Below are 26363 nucleotides of genomic sequence, written 5' to 3' on the forward strand. Positions count from 1 at the left end.
TTCCCTCTTTTACTTTGTATTTCAATTTCAATAAAGAAAAAATACATAGTTGTAAATTTGGAAATTTTCATGTTGGTTTTGAAATATATATCTTGATTCATGATGAACATTAATAAAAATAAAGGATTATTAAAATTATTATAACTGGATGTAAAGATGTCACTACATTTTTTGCAACTATATATTCTAAATATATTCATAAATTATTAAAAACAGAAATTTCTGAGCAGTCATCAATAGCTTTATTCAAGAGAACATTAGCTGAAGAACAACAATGGAATGCTATTATAGATAAAATGTAATATCTGTTACATAAGAAAATTTTAAAAATGATTAAAAATCAAAGTGTTCAGCAATTTATTTATACTTAGAACTGAGAAAAATGTTCATTGGAAGGAAGCAAGCATAAGTCTTACTTATTCTGTTTCCTCATCAAAATCAGGCATGTAATAGCAATTATAACATCAAAATGAAAGGTATTTAAAAACAATAGAAATAGCATTATAGAAAAATTCAAGTCAAATAGTATTAATTTTGCTAAAGGAGATATAAAACAGATGAGATATATAATGTGTGGGATTATGAAAAAAATGGTTTACTTGGGAAAGAGGTATGAGATATTTGTCTTTGAAGCACCCTCTTCTGAAAGCAATGGTTCAAGGACTAACTCTTGTATCAGACCAACAGCAAATGGACATGATTTAATTACTCCTAGGTATACTTAACTTATATTTACAATTTTATTTTTTGGATAATTTTTTCATAGATTTATCATATCACCATCTGTTAGACCTGAATTTTTTTTTTTTTTTTTTTTTTTTGGTCTGTGCTTGGCATTTTAGTTTCTTTAGCAGTTAAGAACAATCACAATTAACAATGTTTCTTGGAGCAAGTGAAATAAATCTCTTCCAACTGCACCCAGTGGAAATGCAATTAATGTACATTACAACTACTATGAAATTTCATTCAATTGTACGAGGAAAAAATAGAGATTTGTATTATCTGAGAGAAAAAAGAATTCCTATGTGCATAGAAACTGCAGCAAAGTTTCTGTTTGAGTTTTTCAAAGTCTACTTACCAATGCTAGAATTTTTAATATTTTAGTATTTTGGTAACAAACCTGGATAATTTTCAGAGTGATATATACTATTTTAGATGTATCAAGTGATGTAAAATTTTTTTCAAAGACAACAAATGGTTATTTACTCTAATCATATATCATTTTTTGATTAATTCATGCCTAAGGGTTTCTTCCAGCTATACTATGCTTTTGAGCAACAAATATTCTTCCAGGCATGTCTTGATAATCATTTAATTAGTTTGTAAAACACTTTACTTTCTTGTCACAGTCAGTGTGAGATTAAAGAGGATCTTAATTTATGATAGGAGAATTTTTAAAGTTTGATTTAATAAGAAGTATGGGAAATAGGAGCAAGAATTGAAAAACATTCCCCTAAAAAAACTGAAAAGAAATGCAGATGAGGAAAAATTAACTTGGTGTTAATAAGACTAAGATTTCAGTAGCTTTGATTTTTCTAAGTAAATACACTCAGTTTTTATTATTGGTACTGAAAGTAGTACATGATGAGGAAATCAGAAGGTAGTTTTATGTGTACTCAGAATTTCAATGATTGGTATTGCTAAGATAAAGAACAACTTAAAGCTTGCAATTTGGGAGGAATATTATCATACATGAATCTAAACACTTTTTTTCCTTGTTGCTGGGACTTTCAAAATTGATGAAATTAGGAAAACCTCTATCTAACATGATGTTGAGTGAAGATCAGCATAGTGTATTGAATATTATCAAAATTTATTGGAGCTTTAAGTTTTAGATCAATGTGAGACTCTTTTTTTGTAGGCTATTGGATATCACTAAATATGTTGTTTAATAATATACAACTTTAGGAAAATTATTTAAAATTTTCAAGGTATAGGAATAATAGCTGTCCTAGCTTACAGAGTCAGGATAAATATTACTAAAATGAAATAATGAGGGCCTCCCCTGGTGGTACAGTGGTTGAGCACTGGACTGAGAAGCTGCCCGCAGCCTCTGCAGCGCCGGTTCAAACCCCGGGCACCGGCGAGGGTACCACATGGTGTGCAGACCTTTCCTGTCATGCCGGCTTCTTGCCTCAGCAGTGTACTTTGTCAGTCTGCCTGTTCTATTCCTCGCTCTGGCTCTGGTGAATTCTCTCACCCTCCCGCGCTTCTGACTGTACCCAGTGCTTGCATAAATAATTAATTAAAAATAAAATAAAATGAAATAATGATATAACACAAGGGAGGCAAAAGGAAGCACTGTTAGATGTTATGCTATAATCTACATTCACCCACTCTATAAAAGTTCAGCTCTCTCCTACCATGCTCCACACATTTCTGATTGAAAAGGAATCTAAGGTGTAAAGGATTTTTAGTAAAAAATAAGAAAGATAAGCTAAAATATATGAACCTGCGTTTTCAACTTTTCCCTGGAGTAAATATTTTATAAATCAAAAGGCATAACTGGGAGATTAGGGAGTAAGTTGAGAGGACAAACTTAACTATTGGAAACTGAAAATTTAGAAGACTTAGTAAGCAACACTTTTTTTTTTTTGATTGTATGATGCACTATTTACTTACTTATAGTATTGTATTAAATTTTAGTTTAGGTAACATTAGTTTACAACACTGTATGATTCACAGGTACAGGTTACACTTCTTCAGATAAATGTACCACATCATACCCATCACCAAGGCAACCATAGTTCTAAATAAGTCTAGATTTTGATTAGAACACTGGGGAGTAACATCTCATGCTATAGACTGAATTGTCCCCTTAATATCCCCCACCCAAGTTCATATGTTAAAGCCCATCTCCTAATAATGTGATATTTAAATATGGAGTCTTGGAATGTAATTAAGTTTAGTTGTTTTCATGAGGAGACACATAGGTACGAAAATTTTTCATTAACTGGCCGAGTCCAAAGATTCACATGCTATGCAGACAATCCTTTATCTACCTTTCTCTTCTTTTAAGGGTCTTGTGATTGCACTGACCTTTTAATATATACAAGGATATCTCGCCATCTAATTCACTTAATTATATCCACAAATTCCTTTCTTGCCATGTAAGGGTTTATATTTGCAGGTTCCAGGGGTCAGGAGGTGAACATTGTTCTGCCTACCATAATAATTCTGCCTCACTGTTATGTCTTTAATTAGTTCAAAATGGCTATCAACATACAGTCTATAATCATTCCAAGTATGGGTAAAGTATCGCAATTAAATAATTTTGAAATCTGATCTTCTATAAAAGCTTTCTACTTGGTCATTATTTGTACAAGATATAAGAAGTTAATTTTCCATTCTCTAGTTGGCACATTCACTCTGACTTTGCATTTTAAACATTTTGCAACCATGAATTTGCTTTACCAGTATCAATCTCCTCATGAGTCTACAATAGCATTTATTAAATATTGACTAAACAATGTAATTTTAATGTTTTATATGACTTATTTTATATATATATTTCTAAATGTCCTCCACTCTCTGCTACTAATAGTATCTGTTTGCTTCTCTCTGCTAAACCTAAATAACAACCTACTTCTATATATATTTACAACAGACTTAAAAGTATATACTCTTATGTACCCTAAGAACTGGCTAGTGACTTATAAATAAGGGTTTTTCTCAGTTTCCTGTTTGGAAACTAATTGATGGGTATTATACTAGCTGATCTCCTCCATAGTCAATCCTAAATAAATTGCAGTTATTATTGTTAATGTCCCATTCTTTCCTATTTCTCAGAGGGTATCACTACACCTATTATGCTATTACATATTTCTATTTCAATGTCATAATCAATTAAAATATTTTTTCTCATTTCAAATTTCCTTAATGATAATGGAGAGAAAGGAAAAAAGAAGAAAAAGGGAAGAGAGAGAGAGAGAACAGAGAAAGGAGGAGAGAAGATAAAAATAACTTCTACCTCTTACTGCTCTAAAACTGCCATTTGAGGCCTCCCTGGTGGCACAAGGGGTTAAGACACAACCTATGAAGCTCCTTGCACCCACTGCAGCACAAGTTCGATCCCCAGCCAGCCAGGGAGCTACCCACATGGTGCAGCAGACCTCTCCTGACTAGCCTGCTGCTCCCCTCAGTAGTGTATTTCAGTCAATCCTCCTGTTCTGCTACCCACTATCACCCCCTACAACTCAGGCCTGTATCCAGTTCTTTTATATATAAACAAATACATATTTAAAAAATAAATAAAACTGCCATTTGGCTACATACAACTGGCAACAAAACAAAGAAATTTAAGTAAGGATTTTCAGGGAGTGGATGATTTGCAGGGAGTGTCAGGGCTGTAATCCTTGACAAAAATGAAGCAATGAAGTGAGTCCTACTGCTTCACCAGATTACTTTCCATTATTAGTTTCCAAGTTATAGTTTCAGGATGGGGAATCATGATAGCCTGAGCAGTGTATAATTAATTTGGGGAGTATAGAATTGTCACAATTTCCAACCTGAGGTCTGAGGAGCTGGGAGCTCTGGACACCTGTAAAGGCCTGTCTGAGATCTTGGATTCTGATGACTGCCTCATGAGATGACAAGAAATAAAATACCAAAAAAAAAAACACTGGAAATCAGTAGGCCCATTGATTTCCAAGGGGTTAGAGTCAAGCTCTCAACAGCAGAACTGAAGAGGCCTGAATCATACAGGGATTGGGCTGAGTCCTCCTAAAAAGCATAATCTTTCAAAGAGGCAATAACAGTCTTAGGCTAGACCACCTTTATCTGCCATAGAACACAAAGCAATCTCTAGGGGGGCAAATTGATCATCCTCTAACTTCATAACAACATGAAGATCAAAATTCAAAAAATATTTTCCAAAATTCAACAAAATTCCATACTCGACTATATGAAATACACAATGTGAGATATACATCAGACATGATATACTTCAGTATCAATTATATCTCAATAAAACTTGACACAAACAGAAACAGAAAGATTCATTTATACTTCTTACAGTAATCACATCACTAAAATCTAGCTAATAACATCAATGAATCTGTAAAATTGAATAATATATCTTTAAATAACTGAGAATACTCTACTAGTAAAACAACCTACAGATATGTTATAAATTTTTATGTTGGTGGGGATTTTACTAAAGTGGATATAAGGTTACTTCCAGTAAAATATAAAATGAAAATACATTTTATGATTATTTAATATGCTATATAATTCTATAAAATGAGCCATCTTAGAACCACCTCTAGTTGCATTTATCTAAAAAAAAATCAAAACCACTTTTTTTGTTATAAGTATCCTTTCACTAGAAATTAGTTTGAGGCTACCAATCATGAAGACATAATGAATTAGTTACCTGTGCAATGCCAATGAAACAAAGACTGATGGTATGCAGTGTCTGGGACTGCTAATATGGGTAAAGGCACGCTGCTCGCCCCAAATGCAAGTGTGAATGGAACAGGTCAAACATAAGCTCGCTCCTGGAAATAGGTTGTATTTTATGCCCTTCTGTTTTTAAGTCAACATCTCTTTTGATAAAGGTAGAATAATTCTATACTAGGAATTTAATTGGTATTTTGTACTTTTTAAAGCATTTGTATTTTTTTTGCTTTAAATTAAAAAAATAATTTTAATTGTAGTAACACTAGGATTATTTCCATTAGGTATACTTTAAACCTCTTTCAGAGTATTAGTGGGACTTGAGAATTAGATACCAGGTTGAAAACTGCAAGCGGTAAGGATGAGAATAGGAAACACTAACAGTTAAAAGATCCCAGTAAAGGGGCCTCCCTGGTGACACAAGGGGATAAGCACTGCACTATGAAGCAAGCCACACCCTCTAGAGTACAAGTTCGATACCCAGCCTGTGAGGGAGAAATCCACATGGCGTGGCAGACCTCTCTTGTCTCGCCCGCTGCTCCCCTCAGCAGTGTATTTCAGTCAGTCTGCCTGTTCTGTTCCCCACTCTGTCTCTGGTGAATCCTCTCAACCCCCCGCATCTCTGGCCTGTTCCCTAGCTCTTGTATGCATAAATAAACAGATCTTTAAAAAAAAAGATCCCAGTAAAGTGGTATGTATTGAATGCAACAAAGATCTGGTGCTATATTGATTATAGCCCCTCATACAATGGCTCAGTCCAGCTCACTTTGGAGGTCAGCTTTGGAAAAGTGGTAAGATAGTCTCTCTGAGACTCCCTAAATGTTAGTGTAGTCAACAGAGTCAGCTCTGCAATGGCAAATAGAAAACTGTTTCTAGTCAGTGGTCCTGAACAATATAACTGAATGGATATAAAGAACAAATTGGAATTGTAATCCCCAAGTCAGAGCATTAATTTAAGGTATTTGGGAACTAATTGACCTCAGCTACATGTCAGCCAGTGTAGACCACCACAAGGAAATCATAATTACTTGTGTATTTTTCTTCTGTACTCAAGGAAATTAAACTGTATATTAATTATATATCTATATCATATTTATCTATTATTGATGCTGCATCTATGCATTTATACACACACACACACACACACACACACACACACCCTGGAAATTCCCACCTATTTGAAGATTAAATGACAAATGTCCATTAGAGCATATTTCGTAGTTTTTTTGAAGCATCATCTGTCAGTGCTTACTCTGTTGAATTTAAGCTAGTTTCTTTGTGTACACACATGTATAGGTTTGCATTTGTTTCCTATAAATGCACTCCATTAACTCACTGCCTAGTTACTACTGATACCATTGATACTATTGATGATATTTAAACTACTGCTTGGTTCTGTTTGCTCCACAGATGTTCAAATTCCAATGAGTGACTTTATCAATCTCTAAGCATCCTTGTTTCATCTTCACACAGTGTGAGTAATTGCTTTTAATTGTAGATTTCTATCTGTACCTTCAGTGAAATATTAACTTTTACTGCCTTATTCATAAATTATTAGGGATCTCTTACTATTTACAATGATCTGTCCTGTTTATGTGTGTAGGTGTGTATGAGTCACGGACTTATATAATTGCAGACAGAAAAAAAATCACAAAAACACTTTTTGAATCTAACTAACATGTATTGAGCAAGTAAAATCTCAGAACTATTCATTTTATCAGATACTATTGACTATTTGCTCTTTTCTTAATGATTCTAGTCAATAGTATAAAATGTTCTGCCTTTGCATTACATTTTTAACATGTATTTATTATTTCTTTATTTTTATTTTTTTTAAAGATTTATTTTTATTTATACAAGAGCTGGGGTACAGACCAGAATCGCAGGAGAGTGACAGGATTCACCAGAGACAGAGCGGGGAGCAGAACAGGCAGATGGACCAAAAGCACTGCTGAGGGGAGCAGTGGGTGAGACAGGAGAGGTCTGCGTCGCCATGTGGGATTCTCCCTGGTCAGCCGGGAATTGAACCGGCGCTGCTGAGGCTGTGGATGGTTTCACAGTGCTGTGCTCAACCTGCTGTACCACCAGGGAGGCCCTGCATTTCATTTTGATAGGATGCTATTTGAAATGTTTGGCTAAAATTTCTATGAATTTCTAGTATTTTTATTGTTACCACATCAGAAATTGACTCCATTTTTGGATGATTCTTAACTGTGTCATTATCAAGCTAAAATATGTTATTTCTATTTTATTGCAAAAAATTAGCATTAAATTTTTCCATTTATGAGACTACTAATGAGGAAAAGAGATAGTACTCAATATTCGATATTTGGGTGAATGCAAGAGAAAGAATTTAAGGATAAAAATCCCCACTCTCCAATTTCTGCTTATAGGGTAATGATACATCATAGTGTTGTTTTAAACAAAATATTTGTCAGGAAGTACAAAGTAATTTAATATTTTAAGTAGTTACCTGATTTAAATGATGAATTTCTCTAAAATGCATAGAAAAGTTCTGTCTGGACAAGTAGTCAAGAAACATTTATAATTGGTTTAGTGACATTAAAATATTTTAAAAATACAAAATATCTGCAGAGGAAAAGAAAAATTACCTGAACCCTTATTATCCTTTGATAGATTGTCTTCATAGATTAGTATATTCCAATTCCAGTGATTGTTTTTGAAATCATAAAAACTCATAACAAAAAATCATAACATTTAAATGTATACACATAATGTCAAAATTACTTGATTTTACATATCCTACTTATTTAGTATGTGGCTCTCCATATAATTATGTAAACTCCAAATTTCAAATCCCTAACTTCATTTAGAATGATTATTATTCTTGTCAAAAATAGTGTTTCAAATTTCCTCAGTTCCCTTGAAAATTTGAAAATAACTTACAAACCAAGTCATTTTTGAAATGAAAAACAATCAAGTATTTTGTATTCTACTTATGGGTAAGAAAATTATTTGTGTGATAAAATTTTATTAGATGGAATCTACAAAAAAATATTGCAATTGTACCATAAGTGTTAATAATCATTGTAACTTTGGAAATGTGTTAATTCTAAAAGTTATTCCAGTCCCAAGGAATGGAAAATAGTAAAATTCTGTGGCATTTCATTTATTGACTTCATACCATCTTTAAAATATATCAATTTTAGAGAATCGCTGGAATTCTAAAATGAAAATACACCATAACAGAAGTATTAAAATTACAAAATCAGCTATCAGGATAAATTTGAATTGAAAATTACATTTCATATTAACATATATTACTATTTAAAATTAGACAGTAATTAATGTATTTCCAAACCTGATATATGGAGGAAAATGAATCACACCCTACGAGCTCTTAGAAATGCGACTTCTGATTTCCTTCCTAGAAAAGAAAAATCAACACATTGTAGATCTGACTAGATGTATAAAATTAAGCTAAAAATAAATTAGCCAGTGACTTCTAAGTGATATTAGGTTGTAAAATAAGGAATGCTATCACACGTGTCCAATGAAATAGTTTGAATCAAACTGAAAGGTCTTAACCTGAGCACCCTCCAACAGTGATTTCAATGTCTACATACTCCCAGATTCAGAATCCTGGACAAATATTTTCCTTTTATGAAAACTATATTTATAACCTTTATAATTTGTTACTAAATTTTTAGACCTCTGTTTTATAGTATCTTCATTAGAACATAACTGCTGTTAGTATAAGATTTTTGTTTGTTTTGTTAACTGCTAAAATCTCATTGTCTAGAATAGTGCCTGACCCAGACTGAACTCAGCAGGTATGTTTTCTGTTGACTCATTGAAAGAAAGAGTAATTTTCATATGGGAACATCATACATTCCATTCTATAGCATATTTCCACTAATGTTTATAGTGTATGTACCTATATCTATAAATACACATACTATGGTATTGAATGCAACATATCTGTTACACAGGATTTAAAAAAAATCATGATTTCATTTATACTGGTCACATATGTTTATAAAACATTACATATTTGGTTGAAATAATGGGGGAAACATGTATATAGGTACCTGGCAAGTAAACATTACACATTTGAGAAAAATATATATGTTACATAGGTAATCCTTACGAAGAGGTTAACTCTGGGCAATTGAATGAGAAAAGGAATGCACATGCTATTTTTTTAAATCTCTGTTACAAATTTCAAACTTTAAATAAAAAAAATAAACTGCTTAAATATGAAGTCAGTTTAGGAAAATCAGAGCAAAAAACAGCAACATATACTTATCAAGTTCTTGATTATATTATGGTAGTTAGCCCAACCTTATCAACATTGAGATTACAAAAACACGTATAAATGAACTTTTATATTTATGTTTCCATTGGAATTTCCACAAACTCAACTGCAAAAATCAGTTTTATATAATAGGAAATTTCTTTGCTGCCCATCGTCTTTCAATTTTTTTAAGCTTACAGAAAAACTGAAAGTACAGTAAATATAACTTCTCTTTTGAACCTCTTGAGAGCAATTTGCCTACCTGATACCTTACCTTTCCTCTTCTGTATTTCTTATAAAACGGGCTGATTTTCCATATAACCAAAATACAGTCAAAATCAGCTGATTAAAATAAATACCATGTGATCCTAGGATGAATTCAAGTCTTAGTAATGCCTTTCACAGCAAACTGTTCCATCTGAGAACTGCCATGTGCTTTATTATCTTATCTCTATATTTTCAATCAGTCTTGATGAGTTCCTCTGTCTTTTCTTTGTTTTCATGATTTTGAGAATTACTGGCTAGGTATTTTGTAAGATGTCCTGCAATTCACATTTGCCTGATGTTTCATCGTGACTGGATTCAAGTAATGCATCTAGGAAGAATATAATTTCAAATATTACTGTATCCTCTCTCCATCATGGGCTGACACAATAATTCAATTTACCCTGTTACTAATGAAGTTCACCTTTTCAGGTCACTAAGGGACATAATTGTTTCTCTGATTCACCATAAAATCATGCTTCCTCACCACAATTAGGAAACACTTCTGGGAGATGCATCATGATTATGTAATTCCCCAAATGCCATTAAAATTTCAATTTATTCAACTATATCTGTGGTTGTGACTTCCATTTTTAATTATTGAGTTATTTTTACAACTATCAATATTTATTTTGAAGCTCATATTGCCCCAGATTTGGCCAGGGAAATTCCATTTGGGCTGTCACTTTGCATCCCTTTATTCATTAAATATTGTCCTTCTTTATGGTAGAAGATAGTCCATGTTCTTTTGTATTTTCTTTGCTCCAGTTCACATATCAGCGATTTCTCCAAGTTGCTCACTATATATTTTGGATGAAAAGTGCTAAGTAGAAACCAAGGTATGATCAACAAATCTGCTAATTTCTATCCATGTCCAAAGTCTTCTCAGTGGACACAAGAAGGATGCTGCATGTATGTGCACGCACTAATAAGGTTATAAGCATCCAATTTGATACCTACATTCATTTCTTCAGCTATCTCTGTATACTAAAAGCCATGAATTCAAACTGAAATGTTGTATTTTTATCCAAACTACAGGGTTCATTCTAGTTTTCTCTTTCCTTGAATTTCTCCTACCAAATGTAGTTTCCTGGGTTGTGGGTCTCCCAGTCAGGATGCGTTCCTCTCCTTTTGGGGGTGAGACATCTTATGAAAGAGTGCCCCCCTGAGGAAGCCCTCCAGATAATGATTGGGTTCCATCTCCTTATATGGGGCCCAGATGCAGTCATGACTCTCTCATGATCACACCTGGCAGCTCACATTCATGGCTACTCCCCTCATCTCAGTTGTGTTGTGTCTCTAATATATATACCTCTCATCTTGCTTAATTTCGAGCATCCCCTTATTGGGCCACCCTACTTCATGGATGCTCTGCTTACCTATTTTTGTGTCTGATGCTAAATGCTGCCCTATATGTCATCATCCATACTGGAGATTCATATTCCCCTGCTGCTCCTCTGAGTGTGGCCCTTCTCTCCCTTGCTTTCATTGTAATTCCCTATGACTGGCTTCCTCTGCACCATGAAAAACTGCCTTAGTCCAGCTGCGCTCTGACATTGTACTCTGAGCCACTGTGCCCACCTCCACTCCACCCCACAGTGGCTACCTCCTTTGTTTCGCCCCACCTAATGCTACTGTCTGAACTCCTCAGGAAAGGGAAAGAGAAAAGAACAATGAATTTAGTTTTGAGTCATAAATTCATTGTTCTTTATGCTACTATTTCTAGAAGTTGATATAGCCTTCCCATTACCCCAGGAGTCCATTTTCCTGTTAAGTAAATATATTGAAGCTGGTCAGGGCATTTGCACAGCGTTTAGTTATTTTTAAGTTCCTGCATCTGTTCACTTGAACAAAGAGAACTATTTCCCTCATATATGACGTGTAGAATGTCACATCAACCTGAAATTTATTAAATGATACACCTATATTAGGAGGTGCTATTGTATTGATACATAATCAGCAAAATACTTATTAAAATCTGTCCACTTATTTTCTGACTTTTTTTTTCCTTTGTCCTGTTTGTCTCTCCCTGCTACAGTGTCTGTGAGAACTCAATAGGTTTTTAGTTTCATTTTTCTTACTCCCTGCAGGTTAAGGTTTGTGTTCCATAAAGAATAAAGGAAAATATTCTGTGCAGAAATATTTGCAGGGACTTCAATTTTCCTCTTCCAGACAGTACCAATGACAAGTTTTTTCAGGACTGTCTCCATTTTCTCTGTGGTAGGTTCCTGGAGAAAAAACCAACAGTGCCAACTCGCCTGTATCAGCACATACCAAGGGCTTTATGGTTTTATGCCAGTCCAAATTCACCCTTGACAATTTGCTGTAAATGTTTTATATGAATATTCTGGATGAATTTCTAGCTGGGGGCATACACTCCAGGTAAATAAATATTTAGGTTATCTTTCTTCTTGCAGTTCCTCTTCTTAAAGTGACATCTTGCAAATAAGTCATCTTCTGCCTGATCAGTCCAATGTTTAAATGTCAGGGAAAGAGTTCCACAGGAAAAGTTATTTCTTTCACATGTAACATAGTGTCTTTGCACTAACAGCTCCAAAGATGAACACCTGTTCTGGATTTGTTTGAGACTACACTAAATATTTCTTTCAAGAAAACAAATTGTTTTCCTCCCCAGTATGTGGAATTTATGACAGGAGTTTGGGGTGGGGCATCCCAGCTGCTGCCTCTGCATTTCCCTTGGCAAGAGGCCATATATATGTGGAGTGGGGTGGGGGTACAGAGTTGGGGTAGGAGGGAGCTGGTGGGGCAGAAGGACTTCCAAGCCAGCCAAGATAAGGGGGACCACTGGGCAGCACAGAGGTCTCTGCCATTTGGTGACCAGGAATGCCAAGTGGTGCTAAGGCTGGGTGGCCATGGGTATCAGCCCACAGTCCTCCACGTGAACATGCTCACCCACTTTCCCCCTGTTTTGCAACCATCCAAAGCAGGGTTCACCATCAGGTCTAGCGATTTGAAGGGGAATTCTGGAGCCCTTGGCATCATTTTCACAGGTTTAAGCATGGGAAACAAGCCAGCAGGGAGATAGCAAGTTGAGCCCCTGGGAATCTTGAAATGCTCTTTTCTCTGGGCTTTCTCTGGCATTCTTTTCTGGTCTCTTCCTCTTGTAGCTGTTCTGCCATAGCTGTCTCTGAATAACACCTCTCTTATAGGCCTGACCTCTAGGCACAGGTGTACGGTAAGGAAAAATGTCAGGCTTTTCTGCCCTCCCACCATCAGGATAGATGACAGATCCTTGCGGTCCTGAGTGCATGCCTGATGGCGGGCACCTGCAGTAGGGTGTGGGCATAGGTAGATGGGATTCACCTGGGCTAAGACTGTGCTTTTTAAGGGCAGCGTCACGGGGATGCCAGTAGAAGCCAAAAGAGAAGCCGAGGAGAGGCTAAAAGAAGCCGAGAGAAGGCTCCGACAGAAGGCCTGAGAGCCCAGCGTGAAGACCTGTTGGGGGCTGGGAGGCCTGCTGGCCTCCCGGCCCCCCAGCACTCCTGCCTGCCATGTATCCGCTAAATCCCAATAAAAGACCTGCAAAAAGCCACTAAGGACTCTGACTCCTTTACCCGGTCTGCATGGGATCAAAGAAAACCTGCTCTGTGGTCATTCCTGACCCTACAACAGGTGTGCACACTTGCACATGCATGTGCACACACATATAAGCTCAGATGTCCACAGTCAGGCACAAGTGTGTCACTACCACACACATCTACCTTAACAAGGTAGAGTGATGGATTTAGAGGCCAATGTAGTAAAACCTGACCAACTTCATTTACCCTCCACCTTCACTTCCAAGAAAATTGTCCATAGCCAGAGTGGGCTGATCAGTGCTCCGCTTAGAACTACAGTTGTGCAACCATCCTAGACCCGGCAGGTTCATTGTTGATTCCAGCAGAGAAAAAGAATTTTCGAGCCTTTGGTATCTCTAACATGCCTTTGATGCTGTATCAGGGAACTGGACTCAGATGCAGAAAGGCAGCAACTGAGCCCCCTCGCCTCCCCCCATCTTGCATTTTATTTATTTATTTTATAATAAATTTCATTTTATATTCCCCATACAATTGCAGCCCCCTTATTTTGACCCCAATCCCTCCCCTCCCGCCCTCTACCCCCCATAGAGTGTCTCTGGTTCATAGTTTTTTGTTGATTTTGATTTTCACTTTCTTATAGTTACTCATTTTCCTGGTCCCTTAATTAAGTTTTCTAGATTCCTGCTATGAGTGAGACCATCCGGTATTTTTCTTTTTCTTTCTGGCTTATTTCGTTGCATTTTATCGCCAGCTTCTAGGCCCAGGTGCCCCTATTTACAAGTAGGCATGGCCATGCTCACCTCTCGAGTGCCTTTTGCAAACACATATCACCTGTGGGCAATGAAACCTGGGAGGAAAACAAGGCGGCAGGCAATAGCCCTAGAGCCTGGCTGCTGGAGGAGGCAAAAAAGGAGCCGAATACCCAAGTTCCTTATACTTACCCTCTCGCCCTCCCTTGGCCCTAATACCTGTCCCAGACCTGGCAGCCAGGGAACAGATGGAAGGCCCACCCTTCCTTCCTTTGGGGTCCAGTGCCCTGGACAAAAGCTGGCTCAGCCAGGGCCTGATGGCTGCCAGGGCCAGTCGGTGAGTCTTGAGTTTCCCGTGGCTGAGGAACGTACTCAAGCTGGGGTAGTAGCAGGCTGTGGGCCTGGGCTTGGGGTCGGGAAAGTGAGCCTGAGTCTTGGGGTGCTGGGACTCCTCCAGATCCGCACGTGGGGTGTTGGTGGCGGGAAGGTGAAAAGGACAGAGATGTCAGGAACAAACTGGGCCGGGGGAGCCCTAGGCTCACAGCTTGGGGGTTCACCTACCTGCAGGTGGGCTGCAGGTGCCCTTGACTTAAGCCCACTGTCTTCCAAGCTGGTGTGGCTGAGGGGGCTCCTCCTGCTCGCAAGAAGCATGTTCTGGCCTCCGGTGCCTGAAGATCCGCCTGCGCCTGGAGCTCAGGTTGCTGCGCTCCCAGGGGCGGGGCTCCGGCACCTGCCTGGGGGCATCCGGGAACTTCGTGGCGTCTCCGCCCAGCCCGCCTCAGGCCCCGTGGGCCCTCAGTGCTGAGGAAGCAGCTCAAATACCTCGCTGGGCTTTGTGGCATCGCTTGGTGTCACCAGCTGCTCGCGCTCAGCCTGCTGGAGGACGAGGGGCGGCAGCACAGGTGGCCGGGCACCCTTCCCACCTCTGTCTCTCCACACAGAGGACCCTGAAGGTGGCAGTGGTGGAACCCCGGGCCACCGGGGGATGGGCCAGCACCTTTAGGTGGCCTCACCCTCTCTCGGGTGTTCTCCTACTTGGTCCAGGAGCTCGATGTTCACCTGCCTTCGGAGATACTTTTTCCCACCTGGACCTGCTAGTTACGAATGTCGTCTGTGAAGGACCCCCAGAGGCAGCATTTGCGGAGGGGCTTATGCATCCCGTCTCAGGTGACTCCATCGAAGTCGCCAGTCTGGGCCTCAGATCACCGAGATCTCCTTAAAGGTGAGGATGGCACAGGTGGGTGATGTGGTCCTGGTTCCCGATAGGGCCAGAGGGCCTGTTGGCACCTCCCAGCCCCTGAGGTTCTCTCTGCCAGGTAGGTGGCCCTGCAGGTGCCAGGGCCTGGTGGAACAGAGGATTAGGGGTGGGCAGCCGGTGGTGCCTTCTCCGCGGTGAGTGGTGCCTGCCTTGATGGCTCAGGAGGGTCTTGCGGATGTTTCTGGTGATGGCCTGGTAGATGGGGCTCAGGCCAGGTAGAGTGGCCTGCACCCCCTGGTGGAGAGCATTTCTGTGGTTCATGGATGCTCTTAGAAGGTATTTACCCAAAGGACACAGAAACTTTAATTCCAAAGGGCACCTGCACCCCTATGTTTATAGCAGCACTGTTTACAATAGCTAAGCTATGGAAACACCCCAAATGCCCCAAAATAGATGACTGGATCAAGAAGATGTGGTACATATATACCATGGAATATTACTCAGCATTCAAAAAAGATAAACTCATGCAATTTGCAGCAACATGGATGGCGCTGGAAGGGATCATGCTCAGCGAAATAAGCCAGAAAGAAAAAGAAAAATACCGGATGGTCTCACTCATAGCAGGAATTTAGAAAACCTAAATAAGGGACCAGGAAAAAGACTAATTAATACAAAGTAAAAATCAAAATCAACAAGCAACTATAAACCAGAGACACACTAAGGGGGGGGGGCGGAGACAGGAAGGATTTGCGTCAAAATAAGGGGGGGTGCAATTGTATGGGGAATATAACCAAAATGAAAATGCATACATTGTGCAAAAATGAAAAATGATGTAAGAATTATATAAAATAAAATATTAATTAAAAAAAAGAAGTGATGTGGAGGCTCTGGCAGCCACGGCTTCTTGGGGGACTCTGAATGACCCACCCAGACCTTGATTTCTTATGCAAACAGCATGGAATTCATGTGGCCATGGCAGTGTTATCTTGGCTCATTATTTTCCCTGTGATGCTGATTAAAATGACACAGATTTTTGAAAAGTTCATTATCCTCTCTCTAGCTTTTTCTGTCTTGGAAAGGTACAAGCCATGCTCACTGGACTTTGTATCATATCAGCCGAAGCTAGAAGTCTAATTCATTTATTTTAAATAGTTTAAAATGATTCCAGATACTAAGTATTGTTTAGCTCAATTATTGGTGAAATTATTAGTGAAATTAGTGATATAAATGTTTATAATTATGACAGATGGCATTTTTCATAGCTTATTGTTTTTGCAGTTTCAGTTAATACTTGTAATGGAGAATTTAGATTTTTCTCTTCCATGAATGATTTTAGCTCAAAATTATTTCTGATATTAGCAGGGTATCAAATTTAATGTTAGATTGTGTTTGATCTATGAGAGAATGGCCTTAAGAGTCTTGTGGCATCAATTAAAAACAGAAGAAATTTTAGAGGCAATAGAGAAGTTGCAGAAATAGAAAATATAATGGTCAAGTGATGACTGAAATTGTGGAAATGGGTGTTGTGATAAAGATAAGTTTTAAATCTAGCTTAGATGGGATAAATGTCTGCACTTTGCAGGTTTAAATATTAAGAGGAGAGAAAGAAATTGAAAGAATATAGATGAGACAAATCCCATGGAATTAGCTCCTTACAGGGAAACAACATTGGTGGCAGATGCTCAGTATACCTGAAATAAGTTTAATTTAGCAAGAAGTTGTGGAAAACCTGGTGAGGGGGACTTCACAAAGACTGTTTTGGACATAATTAAGCTTCTGAATAAAAGCACGTAATTTAGATAAACTATAAAATTTCTAGTATTAACATTTATTCCACTATTTTTTACTTTTTTTTTTCTATTCCACGTTTGTAAATTTATAGCTATAAGCATGCCATTCAGTTTGAGTGCAGTGCTGTGTCTATATCTAGAAAACAAAAATGACTGGTTGAAGTAGAAATAGTTATAAGAGCCAGGAGCATCATTTGATGTCTCTAAAAAGATTTAGCAAGACAAGTCTAAATGAATTATGTAGGGTAAATATGAAAGAGGAAAGTAGTTCAAAGAGATTGTTCAGACTCCTGGGGAGAAGGCTCTCTCTGAAATCACTGAGGAGGAGAGACCCAGAGAAACTATGAGGAACGGGGAATGCATATGATAGGAGAGAGTTAAAAGATGGTGTGAGAAAAGGGCCCTTTTAAAGCAAAATTTATGCTGCATTTTAATCCTAAATTTTTGAGTCATTAATGTTCCTGAAAGGGCTTCCTATTTTGGGTCCCATGAGGATGAACTTTTCAGTTTCTCTGCAGAAGTTCTTCATTTTGTGAAACTCAGGAAGATCAAATGCCTGTATCTCCTTTACCAACCTCCCTGGAGGAAACCATCTCTTACCCTCTTTTTTTCTTTTCGTCTCTAAAGCACTATAAAAATCCACCTTTGCATGTCTGGTGATTTCCTTCTTTCATGATAAAACTGACCATCTTCAACAACACTTCCAGAAAACAAAGAAAAAAGCTGTGCCTTTAAGTCAAGAATCACTTATATTCTTCAGTGGCTTTTTGCTAATTAATCTATTAGATATATTTCAAAATCCCACACAAAATGCAAGTAAAATTGCATTACTTCCTAATACCTCTGTGATAAATATGAACGTGTCTTCCTATCTCTCAGAATAGTTTATCCAATAGCTATTGGGTAAAGCACAGCAGATCTGTCTTCTTACACGTGTCTCTAGGGTGCAGGAAAATGAGTTGCAAAACACAGGTTTGTTGACACAGACAGACCTGGGTTCCCATCATGGCCTTTCCATTTATTAAATGTGGCCTCAAGGAGGTCATTTATTTTCTGCAAGGATAAAATATCATTGTCTCAAAGGAGTATTGTAAAGTCAGTGTTCTCCCTGAAAGCTGGTGTGGAGTCTCATTTATTTGCTCTTTCTTTCCCCCGCACCTGAAACTACTGTGGTAGAAGTCAGCATCAGATATCGCATGGTTATTGCAGGAAAGAGGAGCTGGTGCAGTACGTGTAGGCAAGCCAAGTTATGTATAGAACACAGCCAGGAAATTCAACCGGAAAAATATATGGTACCCAGTTTTCAGTCTGAGAGATATAGAGCTGTGAGTGTAATGAATAGAAGTGAGGGTCTGCTGGAGGATAAAAGAAGCCCTTTAACTCTTGGTTTAGGATAAGGGATAATTTAGAGATCCGAGCAGAGAGGAAATTAATAGGAATTGTGACAATCCAGGTGCTGTACACCACATGGCAGAACACAGCGCTCTAAGCATCCACCCTTTCTTGAGAGAACATGTAGAGCTTACGTGGTGGGAGAATGTAGCAAATGTGCATGCATGCATGCACGTGTGTGTGTGAGAGAGATGATGGCCGCACAGACAAAAGACTGTTCTTGTCTCAAAAATGTCATTATTTTACCAGATGTCCACAGTGGTGAAATGCTCAGGGAAATGCTATGAAGATTGAAAACCTCTGGCCAGCACATCCCTCCTGTGTGCACAATGCGCGTAGTTCCCAGCTGTCTGCTGGTCCATTAATCCTGATGTGGAACAGAGACAGGATTTCCTGTGCTCGCCATCTGCCTGTGTTTCCTTTGTGTGCAGAATCTGGAAAGTGCACAGGGTTAGTTTCTTTACCTCAGAGGCCAGAAGAATAATATGTGTGACCTTCTGGAGTGAAGAGATTGAAAGATTAAATATGTGTGAATGAGGTAGTCAGATATCTAGGTGACATCTGTGACCAGTGGGTATTTATGGGGCTTTTTTCTTTTTTCTTTTTCACTCTCCTCCCTCCTTCATGCCTTCCTACTTCACACCTTCCCTCTTCCCTTCTTTTTATCATGAAATGCATTTCCTATGAACTAACATATTATTAAATATCTCAGGATAAATGTGTCCTAGAAAGTGCTCAGACTTGTAGAAAAATGGTATGTGAGTGCCACGGAAAAGAGACTTCTGTAAGAATCACCAGTGGCATGAATGACTATTCCTGAAGAAATAAGGAAACACTTCATGAAGATAGAACTTTTAACCTAGATTCTTTAGTGGTGTTTTTCACACTAAAGAAAGGAAAACATCCGAGGCTGTGAACAGCAAGGAAAAGAAGTGTGAAAATATATTGTGCTTTTGAAAAGGATTTGCTAGTTTTGTGGTGTTGAAAGATACGGTGTTGGAATATGATTTGAGGGGATGTTATAATTATTCTCAGATTGTGAATGACCTCATTTATCATACACAGTAGTTGATATTTCCTACTGTAAATAATAAGGAGCTTACAGATCGTTTTACTGTGGGGTGGCATGATGCAATTGTGTGTATAGGATTATGTTTTCTATTTTTCTGAAACCTGGTATTTATTTATTTTTTTAGATTTATTTATTTATACAAACACTGGGTACAGTCAGAAGCGCGAGAGGGTGAGAGAATTCACCAGAGCCAGAGCGGAGAGCAGAACAGGCAGTCTGACAAAGTACACTACTGAGGAGAGCAGTGGGTGGCAGGAGGGGTCTACGCACCATGTGGGACCCTTGCCTGGCAGCCGGGGATCGAACCGGCACTGCAGAGACTATGGGCAGCTTCGCAACCTAGTGTTCAACCGCTGCGCCACTGGGGAGGCCCAAACCTGGTATTTATTTAGATTTGAAGGTCAATCCAAAGAGCACAGCAGGGAATGTATGACAAGGTGATAAAGGAAGAAGATTGACTGACCTGGTGTTTCCTAAATAGAATAGCCAGGAATAAAAGAGCAAGGATGGAATAGAACTGTTTGGATATCTGGGATAATCAGTTACTTCATTTGTGCATATTTTCAAGAACTCTTAATTGATTGTCTACTAAAACCCAAGAACTAGAAGACACTAAGGAAAACAATGAAGACTACAAACAATACTATTTTATTAATCGCATCAACCTGAAAGATTTCATAAATTACATACCTAGTCATTAAATCCCATTCCTAATTAATTGAATGCCTCTGAGCCTCTGCTCAGACCATTTTGACCTCACCTCTAATTTTAGCTCCAGTTGAAGTGATTGTTAGAAGCATCTCGACTCACTGTTAGTGCATGCCATGAGTCACTTCACCATCTCTGCTGAGGTTTCTCATATAGTTCAGAAATATGCAGGAGTCCTCTCAGATCTGTATGTGAAGACTGCAATTATGAAGATATGAAGACTTTAGTCACCCTAGTGACAATCCTCAACCAGTAGAGGTGACTTTTTAAAGTTTCCATTGAACTTGAAACTGCATTATCAGTTTGGTTCCTCATGCTAGTGGAAAAAATGCCAAAGAAAATGATGATATTGGTAATTAAAATTGACCCTGACTATGTGAGAAGCTAAGTTTACCAATACATAACACAAAGAAGTATGTCTCTAACTTAGGAAATTCATCTGGGTATATCTTGGTGGATGGTTGTAGCAATAATGCCTGACAAAGACTGTTACCTTGTATGAATTCTCTGTCACTCCTAATAGGCGAAAACTTTTGACTGGCTAAAGTGCTGACTGAAGACTGAGGAAAATCTAGAATGAGTGGTGGAAGATAAGATGTACTTAAGATCAGTTGTACTCAGAGTATTTCACTCACTATCCAATTCTAAGTCTTTTGTAGAGATTGTGGTGCACCTCTCCCTGTATTTTGTTCTGTGTAAGGATGCTTGAGTTAATGCCTCTGGGGGAAAAACTTACCCAGAGGGAGGAAGAGTTGGTAGGTAGTACTTCTCAAGGTCAGTCAAGAGGATGACAAATTCAGAGAAGCATCACATTCCCCTTAGAAGCTCTGGGCTGGAATGAATGTCTGGTCTTCATGATTTACTTCAATCATCACCTTTATAGTAGTTTTTCTATCTGTATCTTATTTTCTTCAGTTATTCCTGAGCTGTTTTCCCATGGATCCCTAAAACACACCAATGAAAAGCAATACAAAAATATGAAATATATATGAATAGCAATATTTATGTTGGATACCAAACTGCTATAAAGGCCAGAGACATAATGGAAAGGATTTTATAAGGCATGTAACTGACAGTGTGTGCTTGCTAGTTGTCTTGATCCACAGGGCAGAATGCTCCGGTGAACTTATCTGTGGACAATGTCTATTTTTATTCAATTATTAATTCATTTATTCATAACTGAGGTAACATTTGGGGTATACCCATCAGGTATCACCACCATAGTGTACCTGCCACTGACTCATCCTTCACTAACACAGGCCATTATACATCCTTCCTTCTCTGTTTTTTCTCTTCCCTCTTCTCTCCCCCTGGCCCCTATGTGTCTCAGTCCCGTAGTCAGCTATCAAAGATGGTGTCATTAATAAAAAGTGGCAACATATAACCTAGAATGTTTATGCTTCTGTACCCTTCTAGTTTTAGTCTTATATTAGCAATATAGCAATATTTAGCAATTAGCAATATTAGCAATAGTTTTCCTGTTTATAATAAAAATTCTAAACTTAAACTGTTTGTCTTGTTTGCCTGTCATTGTCTTATATCTTTGGATTATATGAGTGTCAAGATATATATATATATATATTTTTTTATATATATCTCAAACTTGTTGAACTACAAAAAATTAATTTGCTGTCAATACAGGTGACATTGACAGTAAGTTCTTTCCCACCCTGAATTACTTAACAACAACTTTATAATTTTGTCAGATATGAAAATTCCTTTGGGGCCTATTAAGAAGTATGAGTTTTGAAAAATGTATCAAGGCATATTTTCCACATATTTGGCTTCCGTGAAAAACCTCAACCATTAAAGTAAATAAATAAATAAATAAATAAATAAATAAATAAATAAATAAAACATGAAGTCAGTAACTAAGTATAAAATATAAATAAAACAGCAAATATTTAAGCTACTCAGCAATATTTAAATTATCGGGCTATTATTCACTTGTTTGTTTTTTACTGAAGTATTTCAGAGATTAGAAGAGAAAAAGAAAATTGATATTTTCATGCAATCTGTTGTTGAAAAAAGTAATAGTGTTATAGACCATGAAAAATGATTTTCATATGGATGACTTTTATGGTGATACTTGATAAAATCTGAGAGCTTAATGTTGAGTTATAACCCAGTATTTTTCATGGGAAATGCATTAAATTGTAAGACAGACTATAAATTGACCATTTTCAGCAGCAAGGCAATCATCATATTCACATTATTTTCATATGGTGTATATTCCATCATGCTTTGGAAGCAACATTTAAAAATCAGAGAAGAAATGGGTTATAATATTTGGAAGCAGTAAAAGACCTTCACACAATTTAGTCATTAGGTTTCTAGTCCTGTTTAACAGAATATGGCTATATTCTATAATAAGAAGTACTATCTCTTGTAGAATAACTTCAGTAACAAAATCCTTGCAATATGCACAGTGAAATCTATCCGTTCAGACAGAATTAAAGTTTAAGAAAGTACTAAAACTACTTATGGCTATAATTGGTGTGAAAACATTAAGATTCCGTTTGCTATTTTAGCCTTAGGTTTTTGTTCCCATCCCATTTTCCTGTATAAAGCAATTTTAGGAACCAGCCACCTTAATATGTAACCAGTGTATTTTAGTGGGTATAAGAGTTTTAAACTATGTAAATATAAAAGTTTCCATTAATTAAAATGTCAGGGTGAATACCAGAAAGAAAAATTTATCATGGTTGCTGTTTTCTAAATAATTATTATTCTGATTTTAATCACTCGGGTATATATAAGTATAAAAATCAAAGGAACATAAGGCCAGTTAAATACCAAAAAAAGTCCATAAGATATATGATAAATATAAATATCACAGAAAGACAAGATCACATAGATACTAAAAAATACTAAAGGAGGAATATAAGAAAAGAATTCACTGTATTTAATGAAGACCATTAAAGGAAATCAAGCTATGATTTATTATTTTATATACGTTATACTGTATTCAGTGAAGAGTGTGTAAAATATGTGTAATGACAGTTGATCCAAATCTTATGCTGTAGGACCTAATCTTTCATCATTCTTTTCCAAAAATGTAAGATAATATTAAGAAATATTGAGAGAGTAACCCTGAGAAATAAGAATCTATAGTTGATATCCAAAACTGTCAACCACTAAACTATGATTAAATATATTAGGTCAAGCACCGTTTTATTAGCTATATTACAAGGGAGATGACATATTGAAAATCTTTAACACTGGTTTCCTGTCAGTAGTGAAAAATCTTATGTTAACTTGAAATCTACCTCTCTATTCCAAGAGTTATTTATCACATAAAATAGATTGAAGTTGGTGACCAGATGACCAGTAAAATAGATTGATTTTGACAGAAAACCGCCTGGATAAAAAATGAATCCGACAGGAAGGTGAATTGTCACTTAGGCTGAAGCTGGCTTGGTTCAAGAAACTGAGAATGTTTAGCCATCTAAGGGGGAATGAAGTGTGCAGTTTCTTGAGGATTCCTAATACCGTGGTACAGTTTGATCAGTGCAGAGAGAGCAAACTTGTGGGACAAATCGAAATTTGAAGTGTTGAAATCCGTGGTATTCATCTAGGTATGAGCAGCCAATACATAAGCCCTTGCTGCACCAATATGTCACTGGAGGAAGTAGTTATTTTTGGTGTTAGGCTTGCCTAGGAAGGCTCTGTAGTGGCCTTTTAACTCAGAGAGGAAATAATTATTTGTTGATTTGCTTAGAAGATGGTTGCATTTGTGACCACACGTCCTAAGACATTTATAAGCAACCTGCAAGCTCCAAGGACGATTGAATAGGTTATTGAATAGTTATTATTTTTCTTGATATAAACATGCCACATTTTCCCTATATTCCAGTGATTACTTAAACCATGAACCTTAAATTCTACTTCGTAGACTTTCGTTCTAAGTGTTACTCCCCACACCCTTCATCCTCATTAGACCTAATATCACAGATTTGAACTCATTCCTATTTCACACTGATCCTTTTTCCCTTTTGCCTTTCACATATGTTGTAGCGTTCTTACACGTCTATGATTGTGCTCCTATTTCCTTACTATTGATCTCAAATTTCAGTCTGCAGTTAAGATCCCACATAAATGATACAAAGTAGCATATGCAGTTGCTTTTAGCACATATCTACTAGGATAACCCAGAAACATACCCAATGCATATTTAAATGCAAACTCTTCAGAGATGCTTACTGTTCAAACTTAGTCTTTCTATCACAGAGCCTGGTATTGCCACCATAGCCAATGCTTACTGAGCATGTATTCACCAGAACCTTGAATGCTGTGAACTCCATGACACCTTTAATTCCTTCAGGTAAACTTTCAGATTGATGCAATTATTCCCATAAATATAGCATCTCTAATTTAGATTGAAATTGTCTTCTTAATAGATGGAGGCGAGAATGCAACCTTTTTAGACTTTAACTTAAGATGTTTCCAGAAAGCTGATATTGTACAGTTGTTACCTTCTGGGACTTAAATATATGGCCAAGAATCTGAACTGCCCTTTATATGCTATTTTGCACTGAAAAAAGAATTTAAATTTAGAAATAAACTGTATATATGCATGATGTGAGTGTGTGTATTGCAATTTTTTTTTTTTTACTTCAAACTCATCATGGCATTTTGTTTAAAATAATCTTTCAATTTATTCAAAATCAGTAGCATTTCTCGCGAATCCCAAAGTGATAGTAAGAAATGGAGAACTGAATATCTGGTCCACACTGACTTTCTAGAAAGGTGTTTTGCTTTTAAAAAGAAGTCAAGAAAGCAATTTTTCTGTGCTGGGTTCAGATTAAGTTCAAATTTGAACTGACATTTTTTTTTAAACTATTTTTAGACATATAACAGATATTGTCACATAGAAGCAGTGACTTAATGTGAGCTGTTTTCCTTGTACCTTTTAATTATTTTTCTTTTAAAAGTCATTCACACTTCATTCCAAGTTAGATCAGAAATGAAAACTAGTTAAAAAATTCCATCAGAGTAGTGAAAACACTGTCCCTCATAGATAATTTGAAGTGTGAATAATGAGCTGCTATAATGTACTTGCATGGGTTTAGTAGATTTAGTCTGAATCCCTTTTAAATAATATGTTGCTGCTTTGCCACTGTCTCCCTAACAGTTTTCTAGATGGTCTATCTCTCAGTGAAATCAGACTCTGCTCTTCATAGGGTGGGTCACATGTATATCAGCAGACTTGTTAAAGCTCAAAGTGAGGTGACAGCTGCCAAGCTTGCTAAGAACAGATTTCATTTTCATTACCAGTAGGTGAACTGCTCCATGGATCTCTTATTAAGGTCAGTCTGATTCAATAGCCTGCAACCTCCTTGAAGCCAGTCTGCTTTCTCTCTCTTTCTTTTTATTGCTGTTGTCTGTTAACCAGGTAAATGCCATAAACAGACTTTTGTCAAGGGACTGATATCAAAATTTAATCCTAATATTTCTATGTACTATTTCAATACATTTTCAAATTAAAATTGAACTAATAATGTTGAGTTTTCTGAAATATATAGGTTGTTTACAGGCAATTCTTAATTCAGACACACTAGATAAAATAATAGATGATATTTCCCAAGTAAATTCTATTTCCTTTTATAATACATCATATCAGGTTTGTTATCTGAACTAACGGTAAATAAAGTCTATGGTCAAATGACATTGAAGTCTCTCTCCTATCCATAAAGCTCCATTTGTAGAGATCAAATTTTAATAAGATGGAAAGGGAAATTCAGAGTTTGAAAAGTGAAGCATAGAGTGGGTAACAACAGAACATAGGGAATTTAAGAAAATGTATATTATGTTTGGTTTACCTATCCACCTCACCCATTAGAATGAAGAGATTCAGCTCATCAATAAATGAAGGAACTAGGGCCTCCCCGGTGGCGCAGCGGTTGAGCGCTGGGTTGCGAAGCTGCCCGCAGCCTCTGCGGCGCCGGTTCGATCCCCAGCTGCTCCCCGGCCACCGGAGGAGGATCCCACATGGC

The 26363-nt window shown here is 37.3% G+C and overlaps 1 long non-coding RNA gene across 1 annotated transcript in view; it reads right to left on the reverse strand.

Annotated features, from left to right (window-relative positions):
* Window positions 1-14898, reverse strand: part of LOC129146797 (uncharacterized) — a 46900-nt gene extending 32002 nt beyond the window's left edge. Inside the window, exons 1-2 of the long non-coding RNA XR_008554029.1 lie at window positions 14769-14898; window positions 8720-8785 (exon numbers count right to left, since the gene is read on the reverse strand). This is a non-coding gene — a long non-coding RNA (uncharacterized LOC129146797). The remainder of the gene's footprint in view (window positions 1-8719; window positions 8786-14768) is intronic.
* Window positions 14899-26363: the final 11465 nt, after the last annotated feature.

The sequence above is a fragment of the Talpa occidentalis genome, unplaced genomic scaffold (genome assembly GCF_014898055.3).
Source record: "Talpa occidentalis isolate TD23 unplaced genomic scaffold, MPIMG_talOcc4v2.1 talOcc4.4, whole genome shotgun sequence".
Lineage (NCBI taxonomy): Eukaryota > Metazoa > Chordata > Mammalia > Eulipotyphla > Talpidae > Talpa > Talpa occidentalis.